The 18,429-nt window shown below is 43.0% G+C and overlaps 1 protein-coding gene across 1 annotated transcript in view; it reads right to left on the reverse strand.

The window, feature by feature from the left end:
• Positions 1 to 18,429, reverse strand: part of SEC31B (SEC31 homolog B, COPII coat complex component) — a 1,631,704-nt gene that overhangs the window by 743,907 nt on the left and 869,368 nt on the right. The gene's annotated exons all lie outside the window — the stretch shown is intronic.

The following is an 18,429-nucleotide window of genomic DNA, read 5'->3' on the forward strand; positions in this document are numbered from 1 at the left end:
AAAAAACATGCGCGAGCCAAATGCTCAACAACCTGGGGAGGTTGGATTTGCGATAAGTTGCTCACAAGTATCCTAAGCCTCTATAGCTTACACATGATATCCTAAGGGCACGCACAAGGCTACCAAACTAAGAGGTTAACATGGGTATACACATTCAGCAGGCTTGTTTGGTTACAAAAAACTTTCAGTTCTGTTTAGGTCAAGAATGGAGCAGTACTAATCATCTATACTATGGTAGTTCATTGTGGGTAAGAGGGGCTCTAACTCACAGAAGTGGAATGGTTTAGTATAACTCAATGTGGTATGCCCAGAAACAAAACAGATGGTCGTTACAAAAACATGCATCAGCTAATGATTATTTATACACATTAGACATCAATAAATCAAAACCCACACAATTATTCAACAGCAAAGCCAAACAGATTAACCAAACAACATAGATAAGCAGTTAATACCAACTTGCAGCAGCTTACAGATTAATAGACACTGGGGCCAGGTACGCACAACAGCCAGGGGGCCAGCTCTTAATAATAAAGATGGCGAATTGCCAGGTCAGAAGGATATATAGAATTAGAAAGGATGTGAGGTATGAAGGGGAGGGGAATTTAGAAGCGGGAACATAGATCAAGAGGGGCTAGTCCCTAGAAGGTTACATAGACCAACATGGACTGTCTTAAGGTGATATGAAAGAGGGGGGGGGTGAGAGAAACGAGCTGATACAGACAGGGGTAGAGTAGAGAGTAGAGGTAAAGGTGGAAAGTAAGACCAAAAGGGAAGATAGACAGCGGGAATTAGAGTCAGAGCTAAGACAGGTAACCGAGAAAGTCATGGAAAAAAAAAGAAACAATTAGCAAACAGCTAACTACTTGATGCCTTAGATGGGAAGGATAGGTAAAGAAGGGAGTAAACAAGGTAGTGAAAGTAAGTGGTTGCTGAGAGCAAAGCTAGTAGAAAGAAGCAGGTAGAGTGGAAAGATAGGGCAGGAAGAAAATCCGCAATCCTGAGTCAGAACTTTAATTTCAAAAGGAAATCAGGGAAGGGTAGATGTATAAGTGGCTATCCTAGTTTAGATTGCCATCTAGTGGTTAGATATTGTATTGCAACAGACGCAAGGGAGCAGAGATAAAATGGTAAAGGGTTTGCGAGGGCTACTGTAGATAGCTGCAGGAGACAGCACAGGAGTGAGAAATAAGAAACAAATATATAAGTATTTAGGGATAGAGAGGGGAGTATGGCTGCTGGGTATCCTAGGTAGCATATCATACATACACCAGATAATAAGCAAGTGTTAAATATTACCACTCTATTGGATAACACATACTTTCTTGCCTCCTAGTGAACTGGGTTCTTAAGCAGGATGGCAAGTCTTTTATTCTATAGAGGAGTTGGTTGGATTTGTTTGTAGGGGGTCCTTTCACCAGGTAGGTAGATTCTTAAGGTTTTAGTGTAGGATAGATGATCCATACTTTCTTGCCTCCTAGTGAACTGGGTTCTTAAGCAGGACGGCATGTCTTATTTTCTATAGAGGAGTTGGTTGGAGTTGTTTGCAGGGGGTCCTTTCACCAGGTAGGTAGATTCTTAAGGTTTTAGTGTAGGATAGATGATTCAAACTTTCTTGCCTCCTAGTGAACTGGGTTCTTAAGCAGGACGGCAAGTCTTTTTTTCTATAGAGGAGTTGGTTGGATTTGTTTGCAGGGGGTCCTTTTACCAGGTAAGGTAGATTCTTAAGGTTTTAGTGTAGGATAGATGATTGAAACAGAATAATAGATGCTGGGGCCAGATATGCGCAGCAGCCAGGGGTCCAGTTCCTAATAATAAAGATAATAATAATAAATAACCTTAAGCAGAAAGGACGGATTAGTACGCAAGGTCACTCAATCTCTGTGGAAAACTAAGTATGGGGGTTTGCAAGATATTGCTTGAATCTCAGGAATTCTTCTTCCAGAAGAAATGGCAACCAAGAAAATTGTCTTTCATGTAAGAGTTTAAATCAAATGTAGCTGCTTGTACAAAAGGAGACTGTGTGAGACACTGCAGCATCAGGCTTAAATCCTATGGAGGGGTGGGATCTTTAAAAGGAGGCCCTAGGAGGTGAGTACCTTTTAAGAAATCCTTGCCCAACTTGTGAGAAGCCTGAGAGGAGCCATTAAATCCAATGTGGTAATGGGAAATTGCCACCAGCTGAACTTTAACGGTTGAACAACAAGTACCATTTAGAAATAAATGGGCTAGAAAGTCCAAAATGCAACTGATAGGGACTGAAAAGGGGTTCCAGGTTGTTCTGTTGTGCTGACATAACAAACCCTTTTCCACTTACTGGAATGCATCTTTCTTGTCAAGGGTTTATGGGGTGATAAAATTATACAGTGGAGAGGTAAAGAGAGCATGGACTGTCTGGCTATTAATGGAATTGGAGAAGCTAAGCAGTCAGCTTGAGGTTGAGTATATCTGGACACGTTATACCTGTTGAATGAGACAGGAGGTCCAGATTCGTTTCTAGGTTCCAGGTTGGTTGAACCAGGTGAGGCCAAAGGAAGGGAAAACAAATTTGTCGAGGCCAGTTGGGTGCAATGAGGATTCCTCTGCTCTTCGACCTGGCAACTTTCTGCAGAAATTTTGGGATCAATGGAATTGGTCGATAAGACAGGGATAACCATGGGGCCAATCGTGGAGTAAGCATCCCTCAGTGACTTCCCCTGTGGAGGAATTAGGGAAAAGTAGTTGCTGCACTTGTTGTTTAGGGGAGAGGCAAAGAGATCACAGCAAGGCTAGCCTCATCGATGGAAAATCTTGTCTGCCACTGTTTCGTTGAGGGACCATTTTGTAAGGAAGATGAACGCACCTGCTCAGTTTGCCTGCTATCGCACTGGATTTCCCTGGAATGTGTATTGCCAATAGAAAACGGTTGAAGAGATCACCCACTGCCAGACCCTTAGAGATTCTCAACACAATGGATAGGATTTGATTCCCCCTTGTTTGTTGATGTACCATACAACTGACATGTTGTCTGTTTGAATTGGAATTGTCTCTGAGGAGACAGCATCTTGAAATGCCTGCAACTTCAACAGCACTACTCTCAGTTCCAAGGACATTTATAAGCAAATTGGCCTCCTTGAGGGACCAAGTGCCCTGGATGGTCTTTCCCAGATAATGCTCCCTCCACACTATCTGGTAAGCATCTGTGGTCACTATAGCCTTGGGCTGTTGGGGAAAGAAAGGATGGCCTTGAAGTATCTGGTTGGACTGAATCCACACACTCAGATCTCTTTTTGCATGTCTGGGTAATTCTTATCTGGTATGACATTGATTGATGAAAGACTGACCAATGAGTAGCCAGCATCCACTGTAGAATCTTCATTTAAAACCTGACTAGTGGGACAAAAGTTACTGCCACAGACATCAAGCCTAAAGGCCAAAGGACTAGATGGGCTGAAATTCAGGTACTCACCATAATCTTGCTGACTTGTAGTCTTATTGTCTGAACTCTGTGTGGTAGAAGAGAAGCGATGGCAGACTCTGTATTGAGATGAGCTCCTATAAACTCCAATGTCTGAGTTGGTTGTAGCTGTGACTCACAGGATCATAGCATCATAGGAAGTTACTAGGCTAATGGTACAAGGGTCCTTTCAAGCCTAGTAAAGTTCAACCCATGTCCCCAAGGATGGCTGATTCAAGCAGACACTAAAATCAGGACCTACTACCCCTGTCCAACGGGGACACAGGTGGAATCCCCCCTCAGGGTGAATTTCCTGTTACCCATCCAATCATCCAAACTGTGCTTAAATAGGGCCAATGAGGGGCTTTGTTTAACAAGAAAATTACGCTTATTCCAAAGGTGGGGCAGACTGTGAGACAAATCTGTTTCTCCGGCAAGTTCCCTTGATTTCACATGTCAGGTTAAGGTCCTTTGAGCGAGTGACCGGTGTGCCTTTTGACTTGTGAATGTGCAGCATTTCCATCAAAGCTAGGTCAGAGATTGCTCTATATGCATGGCACAGGTTGCCTCTGAGCAGTCTGTATAACACAGAATAAAACGGCAATGATTTCAGTCTGTCCACATAAGACACATCTTGAAGTCCCTGAATTCTCTTTGTAAGGAACCTTTGTGGTCTCTCCAGTTGCTGCAGGTGTTTGGAAATGAACATATCAAAGGGAGGATTGTACTCTATTATTGGCCTGATGAGGGAAGAGTACAGGAGGGGTTATAACCTTTTTTTTTTCTGGAGGCAATGTCCTTACTTATGAGATCAGCAATATAAAATGCTCTTCTTACCACTGTGGAGACATGGTGATCGAAGCTAAGGTTGCTTTCAACCTGTGTGCCCAGATCTCTTACCACTGACTGTGTGCTTAGGGTATTGTTATTGATGTGATAGTTTGCAGGAACATCACCCTTGCCAAAGGGAATGAAAAAACATTTTTTTAATAAGTGCATCTGCTAAGTGTTGTATGGCAAAACACTTAGCATTTTTTTGTAACTAGGAGTACACGCAGCACATAAAGCTTCATGTACTACAAAGATTTATGATCAGGTCTCACTGAAATTAATCGTTTACTGTATATTCTTGACATGGATGCCAAGATTCAACTCTGAGCTTTGCTCTTGAGAGCAAAGTTCTTAGCATCCATGTCTCAAACTCTGGATCCAGATATATTTTATTTATTTATTTATTTTATTGACATTTGTTAACCGGGTTAGTCCAACTGGGCTAATAGCCCATTTTCAGTGGAGACCCGAGGAGAAAAGTTCCAGGTTACAAAAAAATAATGCAATAAACATGAATCTCAAACAAGAATATTAATTAAAAATTACCGTACAATTAAAATATTTGTACTTCAGTATAGTAGAGGGTAGAGTATACCAAAGGGAGTAAAGTAAGCTTGAAATTTAACACACTGAATGCAAAGTGCCTAATCTATTAAACAAACTATCCAAATAGATAGTTAGATACCTAAAAAAAAAATACTTTTGAAGAATTTAGTTCAGCATTAAAAGGTGAATTGCACTGACAGCTGAAAAGCATTTTTTGTATTCATTGTTTTTTCTTTATCCCTTTTATTGGCATAGCCATGTCTGCATTACAAAATGTATGCTACAGAATGCTGTATGAACTATTTTTTAGTTTGTTTTTCATATGATGTTTGCACACTTACTGCAGACGTGTGTACTTTGTAGGAAGGTCTGGCATTTTTACTTATGTTAACAGAAAAAGAAAATGTGTTCTGTTTGTGAATTTCTACCCAAATGCTGTTCACAGTAACAGTGAAGGCACTTATGATAGCTCTGTCTTACATTGCCAATACATTTTTGTTATAGTTAATGCTGTAATGTATTACATGGTTACAACTGTGTTAATTGCATTACTGAACTATTATAGATCGTTATTTGATTTAGAAAGTTTTTTGGCGGGAACTGTCTTAATTTGTGGAGTCATAGCCAGCATTAGCTTTCAGATTGTTGTATGCATGTTGGACGCATGCAGTCACATACAATCGAGTTCACAGCCATACTGTCTATTATATATGTAATTATGCCTCTGTTTACTGTTTTATCTCATACAGGGATATGGCATCCAAGAATAAATCCATACCCCACAAGCCACCACAGACTGATGCAGAAAATTAGGTCATTATCGACACCAAGGAGCTTTTCTGTTATGAAGAGGTGGAGATGACCAATCTGCCAAAGAGAGATTATGGCAGCAGGTGGTCAATAGCATTAATGCTATTTGAAGGCATGGGAAAACTTATTCCCAGATACGACACCGGGCGAGTGATATGATAAATGTCTGCCCACCATAAGGCCACTGAAATTACAGGTTCAGAGGGAGGTACTAGGCTATTGGCCCTAGGGCCTATATAAGCCTGGCCAAGAAGGTACCCTGGCTTTCGCCACCCAAGAAAATTATTTTCCTGTGCCACTGTCGAGCAGAGCCACAGAAGTGATCCCCGGGGTGAATTTCCTATTTCCCATCCAATCATCAATATTTTTCTTGAAGAGTGCTAATGAGGAACTTTGTTTGATATAGCTAGGTAGTTTGTTCCAAAGTATGGGAAATCTCTGGGACAGGAATCTATCCCTCCAGCATGTTCGGTTTATTGTGGTGACATGGTTTAGGTCCCTAGAGCGTGTAGCTCGTAGTGATTGGGATTTCTTTAAGTGGAGCATGTCCAACAGCTCTGGGTTTGACATAGTTTTGTATGTTAGGCATAGATCACCTCTGAGTAGGCGATATACAACGGAGTAAAGCTGGAGATTTTTGAGACCGTCTTTATACGGCATCTGTTTGAGGCCAGTAATCCTCTTTGTGAGGTATTTCTGCAGTCCTTCCAGTTGTTGTAGATGTCTTGTGAGGTACATACCAAAAGGGGCGCTGTACTCTATAATGGGTCTAATGAGTGATGAGTAGAGGGGAACAATTACATCTTTTTTCCTGGATGAGAAACCTTTTGTGATGAGGTGTAGCACGTAGAAGGATTTCCTGACTACTGTGGTGATGTGATTATCAAAGGAGAGACTACTGTCCACCTCTGTCCCAAGGTCTCTTATCACACTTTCAGTGTTAAGTTTACTACCGCCTATATGGTAGTTCATGGGTACAGAGTTTTTACCAAAGGGGACAATTAACTTTTTGGCATTGAGCTTGAGGCCATGGCTTTGACACCAGGCATCTGTCTCAGTGAGGCCCTTTTGTAGGATGTCCACATCGTTAGGAGTTTCGATTATTGCTCCTAGTTTGTAGTCATCTGCAAACTTCTTTAGCCAAAGACCTACTGTGTTAGCCTGTACTTCAGAGAAGTAGATACCAAACAGAAGAGGACCCAGGACTGAACCCTGTGGTACTCCACTTGTCACTGGTCTGAAGTCGGATTTGAAGTCTGCTACTTTCACAGTGTGGGTTCTGTCAGTGAGCCAGTTGGCAACCCATCTTGTGACATAAGGATTATACCTAGTTTAGTGAGTTTAGCTACAATTCCAGAGTGGGGGATGATGTCAAAAGCCTTGGCAAGATCTAGATAGGCTGTGTGAACCACCGTACCCTCGTCTATGGCTTTGGTGACTGCTTTAAAGAAGTCTATCAGGTTTAGGAGACATGATCTGCCTTTTACATACTTGAATGAGGTGGGGTCCAGAGTTTGGAGATTGCCAATGTCTTTGTTTTTAAGTTCCATGATGATTTGTTCCATGGCCTTGCAGACCAGGCTTGTCAGCCTAATGGGGCGGTAGTTCCTGGGGTCCGTGGTGGCTCCCCCTTTGTGGAGTGGGATAACTGTCGCTGTGTGCCATTCAGTGGACACAAAGCCTGAAGTGAGGCTATGATTGAACACGGTACTTAGGTGGGGTGCCAGTTCACTCTGTAGTTCGTGTAGAATGCAGCCTGGGATGTTATCAGGTCCCATGGATGCTGTGTTCTTGGCTTTGGAATGTGTGGTTTTTACCTGTGCAGCCGTGATTACAGGAACTTTGCATTCTTCCAGTATAGAGATGGGCCATTTAGGGGGTGAGAGGGGGGTAAAGTTAGCACTGAACCTAGCTGCCAGGATGTTGGCAATATCAGTTGGTTCTGTATATTTAGTGCCATTGTGCTGCAACTCAGAGCAGATCTGAGTGTTGTCACTGAGATTCTTGACATAGCTATAGAATGCTTTGTGGTTGTTTTTAGAATCAGTGGCAATTTTGTTTTCATAACTAGCTTTGGAGGATTTTATGAGGGATCTCAGCTTCTTACTGAGGCTGACCAGGGAGCTCCTCCAATCATGGGATTTTACTTTTTGCAACAGTTTCTTTCTTCTATTGCAGAGTTTGTTTATGGCAGAGGACCACCAGATTGGCTTCATTTTTTTTTGGAGGATAGCATCTTAGTTCTGTTAGGGATAGCACGATCCATGCACTCATGTAAGTGCTTATACAGTGCAATTGTGTAGGATTCAGCAGTAGTACCTCTACTATCCGTCTGCATGGGTGTCGTGAAGTTTGCCACTTCTGTCTTAAGAAGCGTGAAATTGGCTTTGGAGAAAATTTTTACGAAAGTTTCCCTAATGGGGGGGTGGGGACGGAATGTGGATGTCTAGGGTGATTAGCTTGTGGTCGGATCTGACCAATGAGGAATTGACCTTTGGTGTGGAACACTGGTCATCCATGTTGGTAATGACCAGGTCTAGGATATTGCTGCCCCTGGTGGGCGTTGTGGATAAGTTGATCCAAGGCGTTGGAGTTTATGAATTCCAGAAAACGTTGAGCAAAAGAGTTGGTACATGAGTAGTTTTCCCAGTTAATGGTGGGGTAGTTGAAATTGCCCATTATTAGGGTGTTGGGTTGTACCCTAATATTTTCCAGTGTATCTAGAAATGAGGAGTGGGAATCCTGGGGCATGGTGGGGGATCTGTAGCAAGCTACAATTTGGATTGCCGTCCTGCCCAGAGTTAGTTGCACTTGGATGCATTATGCTGAGCAACTAGCCTGGAGGTGTGGGTATCCTTAATAAATATGGACACACCTCCACCTTTAGTGTTTCTGTCCAGTTTAGGTGGCTGAAATGTGTGGTATGAATTGTAGCCTGGTAATGCAGGGGGTGCTCTCTAGACCCTTGAACTAGGTCTCTGACACTGCACAGATGTCGATGTTCTCCATTTTAAGGAGTGCCTCAACTGCATTTTGAGGTTTAGACTTCTAGCATTAAGTAGCATTACCCTCAGATTTTGCTTGCTTGTACCTGTTATGGTGGTGAATTTGTCATTTGAACCTTGCCTAAAAAAGGGGGTGGCAAGAGCCATAGCCAGTATCCGGAATCCCAAGGGTGATAGGTGCAGGCCATCTCTGGCAAAGCATCGTGGTCTGTCAATCATGTCATCCCAGGCAGACAGATACTGGATCCCCTTAGAATGACACCAGAAGCTTAGCCAATTGCTGAAGTCAATCATTTTGTCCTTGTACTGTGGTATCATTCTAGGTGATGGCAGGATGCTACTCAGGGCTAGGGTCATACCTGCCTGGGCTATAAGATCACAGAGCTCATCTACATCTCTTTTCATGTAGTCAAGGGAGGTACGTCTCGGATCATTCACACCAACATGGACAATGACAGAGTCATATTTGTACTTGCTGTGGAGTGACCTCAGTGCGTGCGTTATGTGGCGGATCCTGGCACCTGACAGGCAGCTGACAGTAACTTTCTCCTTGTTTAGCCTGGTGAGTGGAACATCAGTTTGCCTGGCTATAGAGTCACCTATGACTAGAGTGTTGGGTACGTTGTTATGCCTTATGGGCTGTGGTTGAGTGGCACACTGAGTTTGTGGGCTATGTGTCATTTGGGTTGTGTTGGGTGGAGGTTGCATGCGTTTCTGCTTTGGAGGGCTCTGTTGCTTGGGCAGATTTTTATTGAGAGCCTCCGCGAATGTAGGTGTGTGTTTTGTGTTTCTATGTGTGCGTTTTGGTGGTGTAGGTTTTGAGGGATCATTTGTTGAGTGTGGTGTGGTGCAAGTGTTTACCTTCTCCTCTTGACTGTCTAGTCCAGTCTTGGGTGAAGAGAGCTTTCCTTCCAGTTTGGCTATATAAGTGCATCTCTCACAGGTTGTAGTGTTGGATGGTAGGAGGAAAGGGTTGTCTGTGTACATGAGGCAATTGCTGCATTGTCCCAAGATGCCCAGATTCATCAGGTAGACAGGAGAAAACACCGGGAGATGACCCTTAGACATGCCTGGATAGGTACTTATTTATTAAGTACTAAAAATGGTTTTCCACTAGATAAGTGAAAAAAGTTGGGTGCTGTAGTAATTAGTAGTTTATTTAGTGCTTACAACGAGTTCTGAACAAGTGCTGATTTGAGTGCTAAAACTAAAAAACTGACTAGTTCTAAGGGAAAATTTGAAGAGCAGATTTTATGGTGCCGGGAATAGTTTAACCCTAACTAAGCAGTGATGCATAACGTGTATTTTTTTTTTTAATAACATTAGCAAACGAGCAAACAGATTTAAACCAATAAGAGCTAAAAACTGAGCCCATTCCAGCAGTCTTCGATCAGACAAGTTCTAACTGCACACTCCTGCCACTAGGGTGAAGGGGAACCTTCTCCAAAAAGATGGCCTGGATTAGTGCTAAAGTTATACAAACAAAGCTAAATTCAGCAGGTCTGAATCTAGTCTATGCTAAAGCAAACAAGGCATACCAATTTCAGAAAGAAACAGTGGAAATAAGCAGGCACAATAAGCCTCTAACCAGAAACTCCCAGCTCAGAAGGGCAGAATCTAGCCTCTCCTCCCACAAGAGTGCTGACCACAAACCTTCTTAATGTAAAATAAAGTACAGTTGTGTACACCTACCATAAATGTAGATGTTCGAGTGTCTTCACTGTTGCAGTCATGACTGTAGGGTTCTCCCCTGCCGGCAGGCAGCCCTCGGTCGGCCAGAATCCCAAAGTCTGAGTCCGGCGTCGGTTGTTCAACTCTGCTCCCTGACATCAGAGCGCCAGGAGTATAAAGCTGACAACTGACGCCATATTCTCCAGTTTTTCTTGCCCCAGATGTCAGGAGTCCCAAAATGAAAATGTTCCCAAAACCTTTGCAAATACACCTCAGAAGAATGGTGAAAAAAGGAACCACACAAAAGTAAAAATAAGGAGGGAAAGGAGGAAGGGAAACCCAGACTGCAACAGTGAAGACACTCAAACATCTACATTTATGGTAGGTGTACACAACTGTACTATGTTCATCGTGTTTCACTGTTGCAGTCATGACTGTAGGGTAGAATCCTAAAGCTGAAAGAAAGGGAGGTGGTCATAAAGAAGAAGGGGTGGCTAAAAGGCCCTGCAAGACTGCAGAGGCAAAGCCTGCCCTAGACTTAGAGTAGAGAGGCAAATTGTAGTGCTTAGAGAAAGTATGCACTGAACTCCAAGTTGCAGCTTCCAATATGTCCTTGGTAGGAACTCCCCTGAGAAAGGCTGCAGAAGTGGCAGCAGCTCTGGTGGAATGAGTCCGTATGGTCCCTGGGATTTGCTTTCCATGGTGTGAATAACAAAATCCGATTCCATGAGCAATCCATTTAGAAATGGTTTGTTTAGAAATGGCTTTACCTTGGGAACTTGAAGCATAAGAAACAAACAATTGTTCAGATTTTCTGATGTCCTTGGTTCTGTTCAGGTAAAAATGTAGCTGTCGATGTACATCCAAGGAATGTAAGATCCTTTCCCCTTTATTTTGAGGAGTGGGGAAAAAGGTTGGCAAGTGGATAGTTTGATTTAAAGCCACTTTGGAAACCACCTTAGGCATAAAGGTCGGATTAGTTCTCAAAGATACCCTGTCTTGATGAAAAATAATATAAGGTTCCACCGCCATAAGAGCTTGTAACTCTGAAACTCTCCTGGCAGAGGTTAGTGCCAACAGGATAGCTGTCTTCCAAGATAAAAACTTGATGTCAGCAGAAGCGGCAGGCTCAAAAGGAGGCAAGGTTAGTTTTTCCAAAACATAATTGAGATCCCAAGCAGGAATAGGAGGAGATCTAGGAGGTCTTAAGTTCTTAGCTCCTCTGAGGAACTGTCTCATGAGCTGGTGGGAAAAGATGGGAGGCTCTGTATTATAATGAGCAGAAATAGCTGAAGCATGGATCTTAATGGAAGAGAGAGAGAGACCCTTATGTAAGAGATCCGTCAAGTAAAGTAGAATTAAAGTAATGTTAGGAAAAAGAGGATCAGAATCCTGAGCCTGCATCCAGGAACAAAATCTTTTCCATTTTCCCGCATAAGATTTCCTAGTGCTAGGACGTCTAGCTTCCAAAATGACATCCATAACCTGCTTGGGTAGGAATGAAGAAATCAAAGGCCCTGGATTAACCAGGCCGCCAGGCTGAGAGTTCTGACATGAGAGTGTAGAACCTGACCTTGATGTTGGGACAGAAGGTTTGGAGACTGAGGTAAAATCCAAGGGGGCTCCAGGCATAAGTTTATTAGAGTTGGATACCAAAACTGCCGAGGCCAATTTGGAGTCAACAAGATTATCATCTTGGGGTTGTCCTGTTTTATCTTCAATAAAACTCATGGAAGAAGAGGTAGAGGTGGAAAGGCATATCCCGAGAGATTCCTCCAACTGAATGACAGGGCATCCACTTTCCAAGCCTCTCTGTGGAATGTCCTGGTGCAAAAAAATCAGCAGCTGATGATTTAGATGGGATGCAAAGAGATCTATGTGAGGACATCCCCATACTGCTGTTATCATCCTGAATATTTTGGTGTCCAGCATCCACTCGTGTGGATCCGAAAGGTTTCTGCTCAAACTGTCTGTTTGTTTTCCTGGTAGAAACTGAGCTTGAAGATCCAGATTGCAAGTTAGAGCTGTGTTCCATAAATCCATGGCTAGTCTGCAAAGGGGGTAGGAATGAGATCCCCCTTGCTTGTTTATGTACCACATAACTGTGGTGTTGTCTGTCCGTATTAGTAGTTGTCCTGGCTGTATGAGATTCCTGAAGGCCAATAGAGCTTTCTGAACGGCTAACATCTCCTTTAAGTTGATATGCAGGTGCTTCTGATCCTTTGTCCAAAGGCCCTGCAGACAATTGCCCTGAAAATGGGCTCTCCAAGCATAATCTGAGGCGTCCGTGGTTAGAATCTGAGATGCAGGAGGTAGACGGAAGGGCTTCCCTTTGTTTAGAGCACATGCCCTGGACCACCAAAGAAATTCCTTTTGAAGGCAAGGAAGGACAGGAATCAGTATGTCCAAACTGTGGTAATGCTGAGACCATACACTTTTTAGGTACCACTGTATTTTTCTCATGTGTAGTCTTGCATATGGTACGAGAAGGATGCAGGAGGCCATGTAACCCAAAGCCTGCAGGAATTTCCTTGCAGATAGATGGGTCAGAGTTGCCAAGGCCTTGAAAGTTGATGCCAGCTGTAATTGTTTTTCGGATGTCAGAAAAGCCATCTGGGTTGCAGTGTTTAGAAGAGCACCCAGAAAAGTTATCTCTTATGATGGTGTCAAATTTGACTTTTTTACGTTTACAGAGAATCCCAGGAATTTGAGAAGGCTTTGTACAAAATGTAGATGCTGGAGTAAGACATCCTTGCTGTCTGCCTGAATTAGACAATCATCCAGATAAGGGTATATTTGAATTCCCTTGAGTCTGCAGTAAGCTACTACTGGAGCCAGGCATTTGGTGAAGACCCTGGGCGCAGTAGATAATCCAAAGGGCAGCGCAGAGAATTGAAAGTGCCTCGATCCGGCCTTGAACCTGAGGTATTTTCTGCGATCCTGCCTGATGGGAATGTGTAAATATGCCTCCTTTAAATCCAAAGTCACCATCCATGCATCTTTGGACAGCATTGGAAGTAACTGCTGTAGAGTAAGCATCTTGAATTTTGAAATCTCTAGAAAGGTGTTCAAGACCGACAGATCCAGAATGGGTCTCCATGAATTTTGCTTTCTTGGGACTAGAAAGAGCCTTGAGTAAAACCCTTTTCCTATCTCTGAAAGAGGTACCAGTTCTATGGCATTCATAGCCAAAAGAGCTTCCACCTGGTTTAAGGCCTCCGTCCATTGATGTTTTGGAAGGTCTGGCCATCCGTTTGACCTTGGCAAAGAATGAAAATGGAATTTGTAACCTCTTAAAATCACATCCAAAACCCATTTGTCCTGGGTTATTTGAGTCCAATTTTGGTAAAAAAGAGAGAGTTTTCCTCCGAGAGGGGCTTCCAGGCAAGACGTTCCTGCAGCCCAACCGAGGGAGTCATTGAGTTTGTTTCCTTTGAGACTGTGGTCTGTCCTCTCCTCCCCTAGGGGTAGAAGCAGTCCACTGCCTTGGTCTATAAGCAGCCTGTGTTTGAGGCCTCCCTCTGGAGTGTCTATATCTACCCCTTTGAGGCCTGTCTGAAGAGGGAAAGGACCAGTTTTTTGATGGCCAATTCCTGCTAAATCTAGGAGGCTGTACTTGTAAGAAATCTTTAACTGTTTGCATGGATTTCGCCTTATCCTCCATCTTTTTAATCACCTCTTCAGCTTTAGATCCAAACAAAACATTATGCTGAACAGGAGCATCCAATAATTTAGCCTTTACTTGTTCAGGTAAATTCTGTTCCTTTAGCCATGCGTGTCTTCTAATGACTGTGCCAGAGGCCGCAGCCCTACAAGAAGCCTCCAAGACATCAAATCCACAGTGTAAAACATGCTTCTCAACTTGTTCAGTGGCATGCAATAAGTCATGTAATTCCTTATCCTCTGCACAGGCAGAAATGGAAGTAAATTTTTGTTTTAAGACAGATAAGAGAAATTGCTGATATTTAAGCATATGAAACTGACAGTTTAAAGCCCTAATGGACAAAGTAGCAGAAGTGTACATCTTTCTGCCCCATCTTTCCAAGGCTCGAGAATCCTTTTCAGTAGGAATAGGATTTTTGGCAGTAGCGGCCTTAACACCCTTAGGACCCTGAGAAATGGTTTCAGGGTCAGCAGAAGGATTCTTGTATAAAAACTGATGGGAATCGGGAACCCTGTAGTACCTATCAGGCTTAACAGGAGCAGGAGGAAAAGAATCAGGAGTTAAATTAGCCTCCGAAAAGGCATCATCCACAATATCCAAAACAGGAGGAATAGCCAGGGGTCTATGTTGGGGTAGAAGAAGAAAATCCCTCAGTCTTTTCTTGGATTCTGAATACTCCTGTCCCTCCCAGTGGAAATGTTCCCTCATTTCATGCAGAGTTTCCCCAAAAGAAAAATCCTCAGGAGGAGAAGCTGAAGGAATGGATTCTTCCACATCAGAATGCTCATAAGGAGGGAAAGAATATTCCTGATCAGAAGAAGAAACTGAGGAAACAGAAGCCTGATCAGAGGAATCATAATAAACATCTTGCCGTGGCCTTTTGTCTGGAGAGGGATGAGAACCCCTAATCATTGTGAGTAAATCCTCCGCCATCTTGAGTAACTGTTTCTGTGACTTGGGAGCCGGTTCAGAAGAGGCCTGTGCTGAAGTCTTTGATTTAGAAGGAGTCTTTGCCTTTGTCTTTGGCTTTGCCTTTACTTGAAGCTGAGTAGGCCTGAAAACCCCTTCGGAAGCCGGTACCTGCACAGCGGCTCCGGACCCATCCGAAGGAGCATTGTCCGAAGGTCCTGCAACAGAGATATTTAAAGGCCTGGTTGGCTCCTCATGAGAGTCCGTTTCGGCCGTCGGTTCTGAAATGGCCGACGACAGGGGCTGCAAAAGCGCCTCACTGATGACAGCCGAACCTGAAGCTGGCTCCACATGTGCGCTATCATCAGATTTGGACCTCGGAGGCCTGTCTTTATCCTTGCGACGCTTGTGAACTCCGGTAGATGGAACAGTGTCAAATGACATTTTGTAGTTAAAGCGCCTACCGAAGTAATGAAAAGCAAAATCGTACCTTCGCTTGATTGTACACTGATTGAATCTATCACAAAACCGACAACTAGCTACATCGTGGTCAGGGCCTAAGCAAGGAATACAGTAAGAATGAAAATCCTTATGAGGTATTTGCTTCCCACATGAAATACAATTATTAACTTTTTCTGACATCGGAGTGGAGCAAGAAAAAAGTTTCCCCAATGGGGTACTTAGCTTTGAGTGGAGAAGAAAGTCTTCGGACTGAAGTAAGTAGAAATATTCGTCAGGAGTCTACCGACCGGCACTTGCGAACTGCTATCACCGCACGGCAAGAAAGACTGGAGAAGATGGCGTCAGTTGTCAGCTTTATACTCCTGGTGCTCTGACGTCAGGGAGCAGAGTTGAACAACCGACGCCGGACCCAGACTTTGGGATTCTGGCCAACCAAGGGCTGCCTGCCGGCAGGGGAGAACCCTACAGTCATGACTGCAACAGTGAAACACAATGAACATCTGGCCTGAAGCCCAAGTGCTTAAACCAGAACTAATACACTTTTAGAATAACAGACACTGAGCCTTCAATCAGCAATTCCCAACTTAGAAGGATGTAAACTACCTGTCCTGCCACAACAGTGCAGACCACAAACCTTCCTAATATAAAACAACTAGTCTGAAGCCCAAGTGCTTAAACCAAAAGGCTTAGAATGGCAGTTACAGTTTAATCAGGCTACTACCAAGCAGTAATAAATGCAGCAGAATAAGTACAAATGAGTATTTTCAAGAAAAGGCAAAAGCAAAATAATGTAATAAAGTAGGAAGAAACACAAATACAGTAAGAGCAGATGAATAAAGTGCAAAATTTTTTTTGAGATGGTTTAGGGGTGGTCCCACTACTGAACCACCACTAACTGAAACACAGGAGTTCCTGTCCACTATCAGAGATCCAGATAGCTTGGCCGAGGGTTCCCACAGAATCCTTAATATTGATGCAAATGAGGATGACGCACCCAGAGTGCCACAAGCAGACCTTCTAGATATGCAAAATGCAAGTGTCACGGTTATATCTTAGATGTCTGATATAAATACAAAAAGAGCCAGCAATAACTGTGACTCAGACTACAGTCATAGAGAAATAATGAAGGGTGTTTGGAGGGGAAATTCAACTTAGTGTATTTTTGTATGAGAACATTTTTAATCTGCACTTGAGGACTTCCTTGTTTCATTTGCACTGTAATACTTAGCAGACTCTTTTCCTTTCCATTCCTCACATGGAGGCACTTCTGGATCGCAAGCTGTCAGCCCACCTGCATGCGGTAAGTACACATTTGTTGACTGGTATTACTGTATATAAGATATAACATTATGCCAGCAAAATGTGTTGCTTTAACATCTGTTAGAGTTTAACATACATTTCATATAAGGAAAATATATGATCATTTTTATACTCTCTTTTTCTGTTTGCTATGTTTATTGCTTATTATTTTATGTGATCCTGAGAGAAACACTGAGGAATTCCTGCCACCTTACATTAGAATATCAGTAGCCTCTGATGATGATGGTGATGAAGAGGGACAATCTGGTTAAGCAGAGGGTCAGTGAGACACTGAGATTTTGCCTCCCTCATCCCCTGCCCATTATTTCAGACATACTCAGTATGCCTACACATACCTATGACACAGACTTCTGATATAGGACAAGCTAAAGGTGACAGCTGATCAGAGTAGTGTGGTTACCCCAACTGCAGAGCCGTTTGCTTCTCCTGGTAGCCGTCATGAGGTATGGTGCCACACAGCAGGGCTGTTAGGTGTGCTCAGAGGTGGCCTGCTGTCCACTCTTCTCCTGATGCTGGTGTGTCTTTAGGTGCCACCAGATGTATATATAGAACCATAGTGGAGTCACATGCACATTACACCAGGGACTTGGAAGAGATAGTGCAACTACTAAATACATTGTTTTCTGATGTGAGTGATCCCCTGAACTATGTGGGCAACTCCTTTAACAGGATGAAAGACACACTGAATTGGAAGTATCTGTGATGGAACATCTGTTGCGGAGGGTGGGCATCTATGTGGCCGGAAAGCCATGATGGTAGCACACAAGTTCATGCTGGATCCTGTTCCCATAGTGACACTACATCCACTGCTCAATTGGTGATTGTGATGTTCACACCCAGATGTGGTAGGCCATGGAGTCATGGTCCTGGATGTAGTTGTGTGGAAAACTAATCTGCAGACATCACTTATGTTCAGGTAGTACCTAGACTTCTAGCCAGGACCATGGAAGTAGCAGTGGAACTCTGGGCAGAGGTGGTTCTTGTGGTTGGATTGGTTTACTGAACTGACTACTCTACCATGCATGGCTCATTTGTGTCATTTGTGTCATGCAGACACACAGGTTAAAAAAAATCACTTGTCCACACCACTTCACACACATGCAAACTATGTAAACAGTACCTCTGTTGTTACTGACCCCGAGCACTGTATATTCCAAGGGATGCATTTGTTTCCTACTTCCACGCTCACCTCTTTGGCATCAGCCTTGCTCCCTCCTCAACACCCTGTGCAAATGATGATGGCTATGTACATGTCTTTGAGACTTAGGGTTGCATGCATGTATATGCACACAGTGGACAGCTAATACTTACTTATTCATAAGCTTGCATTTATCAATTTGCATTGCAGAAGAAAAGTTGTTGATTTCTTATGCATACTAATTTGTAAATGACTGCTACTATAATTGTTAAATATCACTGTATTTCATTTAATATTGTCATTACAGCTTTGGAAGCACTAGGTATGTGTGTCTTGCTGCTTGGTTTAGTTGTTTAAATTAGGGTATAATTGACCTGTTCCACGTTTTATCAACAATGGTCAATTAAATGCTTGGTGTATACAACGGTTTGGAATTTTGTAAGTGAATATAGCAAAAATTTGGCAAATGAGATACAAATGACATAACTGTACATCTCAGACAAATGCTCTGCTTAGGGGCTTATACATATTTACATATGAGAGCAATCAGTTAAATATTTTTTTTCTTTACAGGTTCAACTCATTAGTGCAGATACAAGTTGTGTTCTTGAGGATTGTCCCTATCTGATGCTATCAG

Source organism: Protopterus annectens, chromosome 14.part0 (genome assembly GCF_019279795.1).
Source record: "Protopterus annectens isolate FY-2018-M chromosome 14.part0, PAN1.0, whole genome shotgun sequence".
NCBI lineage: Eukaryota > Metazoa > Chordata > Ceratodontiformes > Protopteridae > Protopterus > Protopterus annectens.